This window comes from Arachis stenosperma, chromosome 3 (assembly GCF_014773155.1).
Source record: "Arachis stenosperma cultivar V10309 chromosome 3, arast.V10309.gnm1.PFL2, whole genome shotgun sequence".
Taxonomy (NCBI): Eukaryota; Viridiplantae; Streptophyta; class Magnoliopsida; order Fabales; family Fabaceae; genus Arachis; species Arachis stenosperma.
Window position 1 is genome coordinate 77883156 of NC_080379.1, and position 4785 is coordinate 77887940.

A 4785-nucleotide genomic window follows, 5' to 3' on the forward strand; every position below is an offset into this window, starting at 1 on the left:
CTAATGAAGATCCAAACCAACATCTCACAAAATTCCTGAGAATTTGCGACACTGTGAAGTCCAATGGAGTCCAGGAAGATGCCTATAAACTGCTCTTGTTCCCATTTTCACTTAGGGACAAGGCAGCTAAGTGGCTGGAATCATTCCCAAGGGGGAGCCTAACCACCTGGGATGAGGTGGAAAGCAAGTTTCTGGCACGTTTCTACCCCCCACAAAAGGTCAATAGGCTTCGATCTGAGGTTCAGACTTTTAGACAACAAGATGGTGAAACTCTCTACGAGGCATGGGAGAGGTTCAAGGAGTTGACAGGGAAATGCCCACCAGACATGTTCCATGACTGGGTGTAATTGCATATTTTCTATGATGGACTTTCTTATGAATCAAGGAAGGCTGTAGACCATTCATCAGGAGGTTCATTGAACAGGAAAAAGACTGTGGAAGAAGCCATTGAAGTGATTGAGACAGTGGCTGAGAATTAATACTACTATGCTTCAGAGAGACACAACACTAAGGGAGTCATGGAGCTGAACCAGGTTGATACAATTCTAGCCTAAAACAAGGTGTTTGCCAAGCAACTAGCAGAGCTCACCAGGAAATTAGGAACAAATCAAGTGGCTGCAATACACACACAAGATCAAGAGGAGGCAAGCACTGAAGGAGGTGATTGGGAAGATGCCAACTATGTGGGAAATCAACAAAGGCAACCATATGATCCACATTCCAACACTTACAACCCAGGCTGGAAAAACCACCCAAACTTTGGGTGGGGAAACCAGCAAACCCAACCACAAAACCACAAAACTTACAACCCCAACCAACATAACAATTCCACATACCAAAACTCCAACCAAAAATCATACCAAGCCACACAAAACACCTACTCCCAACCACCATATCATGGCCAAAATAATCAACCTGCCCAACCTAATCCGAACCAACAATTTCAAGATCAATTAAACAGGATAGAAGGAATGCTTGCAAACATGGGTCAGGACATAAGTGAGTTGAAAAGCTTTAGGGATGATGTGAGATCTACCTTAAGGAACCATGGTGAAAAACTCAAGAGGATGGAGTCTCGAGTAGGAGAGCTATCTCAACAGGCCCCCAAGTCAACTGCAGTGTTCCCTAGTGACACAGAAAAGAATCCTAAAGGGGAATAAAAGGTAGTGAGATGGGAAGAATGCAAGGCCATCACCATATTGAAGGAAGTCTTAGAAGAAGAAGGAATCAGACCCTCAGAACAGGAGCCAGAAATCTTGAAGGAAGGTGTGGAAGAAGCTAAGCAGGAAAGTGAAACTGAGCAAGCCAAGGAACTGCAAAATAAAGGCATGCTGGAAACATACCAACCAAAAGCACCATTTCCTCAGAGGTTAGGAGGAGGTGAAACAGGGAAAACATATTCAAGGTTTTTAGAGACATTTAAGTCTCTCCATATCAATATTCCCTTTCTTGAGATTCCCCAGCAGATGCCTACACATATCAAGTATTTGAAGGAATTACTGAGCAAGAAAAGAGTTTTGAAGGGAGGACAAACTGTAATAATGAACAAAGAATGCAGTGCCCTCATCAAGAAGGACATAGTCTCTAAGAAAACAGACCCAGGAAGTTTTCATATCCCCTGCATCATAGGGGAAACAAAAATTGACAGAGGATTCTGTGATCTAGGAGCTAGCATAAATGTGATGCCTCTGACTCTTATGAAGAGGCTACAACTGAATGAGGTGAGATCCACTGATGTAATCATACAACTGGCTAACAAAACTCAGAAGCAAGCTGAAGGGGTAGTTGAGAATGTGCTGGTGAAAGTGGGAAATTATTTCTTCCCCACAGACTTTGTCATTTTGGACATGGAGGAAAGCTACCTACACCCTATCATTCTGGGAAGGCCATTTCTAGCCACTGCTAGAGCGCTCATAGATGTAGAACAAGGAGAGCTAATTTTGAGAATACATGATGAACAGCTCATTTTTCATGTTTTCAAACCTGCATCTGAGCCTGAACCAGAACCTGAAAAGCCTAAGGATAATAGTAGCCATCTGTGTTTGGAGGAAGGCAATCCAGCAGCTGAAACTTTGAAACAGTCCTTGGAAGGCAAACAAGAATTGCAAGAGTTAAAGCCACAAGCATCAATAGAAACAGATCAGAAAGATCCTCTTGGCATAATGGTCAATGAAGAAATCCTGAAGAGAGAAGGAAGAATTGTAAAGAAATTGCCAAGAGGGTGGAGAAACAAGAAAATTCCCACTGAAGGTTTCTCTCCGGGAGATAAAGTGATATCAAGTCATTATCTGCCAATCCCACCTGGCCTCAAAACCATTCCTTCCCAGCTCCCTCAAGTGTTCACAATCAGGAAGGTTCTTTCTATGGAACATTTGGAAATCATGAAGGAATCAAATGGGGACGTTTTCATAGTGAGGGGAGAGGACATCAAGCACTACAATCCACCCTAACAAGGGACAACCGTCAAGCTAGTGACGTTAAAGAAGCGCTTCATGGGAGGCAACCCATGTTTTAGTATCCTTACTCTTTATTGTTCTGCTTTGCATCTAATAAAGCATGGTTTCTTATGCATGAACTTGAATCCTCAGGACAACTGTTGATAAGGTGCACTAAACATTGCATGTAAAATACAATTGGTCTCTAAGTTTGGTGTGCCTGAAGGCACCCCAAATCTTATTCAAATTGTATTCAATCTTTCATTCAAAGTGCACAACCAAACATTAAGTTTGGTGTTCCTCTTTGAACACAGTTAATGAAAAGCAAGAAGTTCCTCTGGATTTAGAAATTCATGACAAGTATACCATTTGCATGTTTTAATACTTTGATTTCAATTACTTTAGGTAGTAAAATTGTTTAGGATCAAAGAGCCAAAGTGACTATGATTTATTAGAATTATGCACACTCATTAAGGGCAACCAACATGGATTTCATGTCATCAGGAGACATTACCAAACACTAAGTTTGGTGTCCAGTAATAAGTGTGCATACATACAAGAGTCACGGCTATAAGCTCATGAAGTCAAGCATTGATTTACAATTCAAAAAGAAGGAAAAACATGTGCAAGTACTATTCATTATTCACATGGACCGAAAAAAAATGATAGCAAAGTTGTTTGTTTGTGCAGGTACAAAAGGAAGGATAAGAATGGATGAAAAAGACAAAGGGGGAGGTACGGTGCTTGGTCAAAAAGGGAGTTCACAAGTCTTTGAAACTAACACATGGGAAAAGGAAGTTCTGCATGAAAAGATAGCTACATGTACAATTTAATGCACCTAGAATAATTCCAAGAAAGTGAAAAGCAATTCGTCTTTCTCCCTAATTCATATATTTACCATCAAGCCATCCTTCACAATTCACCCTAGCCGTCCAGTTTTCACTTGCATGCACCATAAAGAACCACTTGGGGAACAAGTTCCACACCACCAAATCTCCTTCTTGCACATATTCTTTCATCATAGCATAACTACCTCTTGCCGAAAACAACCTCACCACACTTCTAACAACATTTTCTTACTTCACCTTGTCAACCTTAGCTTGTCACTTGCCAAAAATAAAGAACCAATGGCAGCCTCATCTAGCCACAAAAGAAGAAAAGGCAAGCAGCCAATGGAGGAGGAAAGGGAATTTGATGCATGGAAATACAAATCAGTTTTCCATGAGATTCAGGCCGAATGGATGAGACCTAAAAAGATACTAGCTGAGATTCCCTTTGACCTTGGAAAGGAGGAGTTCCCAAGTGTTTGGGAGAAGATCAAAAAGAGGAAGTGGGAGCTTCTGACTAAGCCAATCACTAAAATCAACATCAACCTGGTGAAGGAGTTTTATGCAAATGCAGTGAGGGAGGATCCAACCGAGGAACCTACATACAAAAGCTATGTGAGAGGGGTGGAAGTTGACTTCAGCCCCAAGGCAATCATGAAAACTCTTGGCCTGAAAAACATACGTTTCAGCCAAGCAAGTTATGAGGATAGGATGCTAGAAGAACCTGACTATCAGACTATTGCTGAAGACCTTTGTGCCATCAGAGCTGAATGGGTGAGAAAAACAAAAGGGGCTCCAAGAGTCTTGAGAAGGGGAGACCTAACACCTGAAGCTAAAGGGTGGTATGCAATAGTTAGGAGATCCATCCTACCCACTGCAAACTCTTCAGAAATAACCCCTAAAAGAGCCGTCTTGCTACATTGTATTATGGTGGGAGGAGAGATCAAAGTTCATAAACTCATTGCTGAACAGATACAAGAGTTTAGTGAGAAAAGTGAAGCTGACTCCTGGCTCCACTTCCCTAGCACCATCATTAGACTATGCATCGAGGCCCAAGTACCACTTGAAGATGCAAGACCTAATTGGCTACATCCTAGAATGGCCATGATTGCTCACAGAATGACTCTTGGCCCAATTGCTCCAAGACATACAAAAAGAAGAAATGAAGAAGGGCAACAAGAAGAAGCAGAGCAAGAAGCAGAGCAAGAAGAGCAAGAAGAGCAAGGAAATCCAGAAAGAAGGCAACAAGTTCCCAGAGACCCCATGGATATGAGCAGAATGGAGGAAATCATAGAAGGAATGTCTCAACAATACATGAGGTCTCAAGAGAGGCAAGAGGAATTTCACCTAAAAATGATGGACATGCAAAGGAACTTTGAATCAAGATTCCTAGATCTGCAAAGGGAACAGAATTTACAATTACAGGAATCCCTCAGCCACATATGCCAACACCAAGATGACAATATCTTGGTAATCAAGGAAGCCACCACTTTGCAAAATGCAAGATATGCAGTTCAAGCTGA

At 41.7% G+C, this 4785-nt stretch overlaps 1 non-coding gene across 1 annotated transcript; it reads right to left on the reverse strand.

Annotated features, from left to right (window-relative positions):
• Window positions 1-224: 224 nt before the first annotated feature.
• On the reverse strand, window positions 225-328 carry LOC130971563 (small nucleolar RNA R71). Its single transcript, XR_009082776.1, has one exon. It is a non-coding gene; the product is annotated as a small nucleolar RNA R71 (small nucleolar RNA).
• Window positions 329-4785: the final 4457 nt, after the last annotated feature.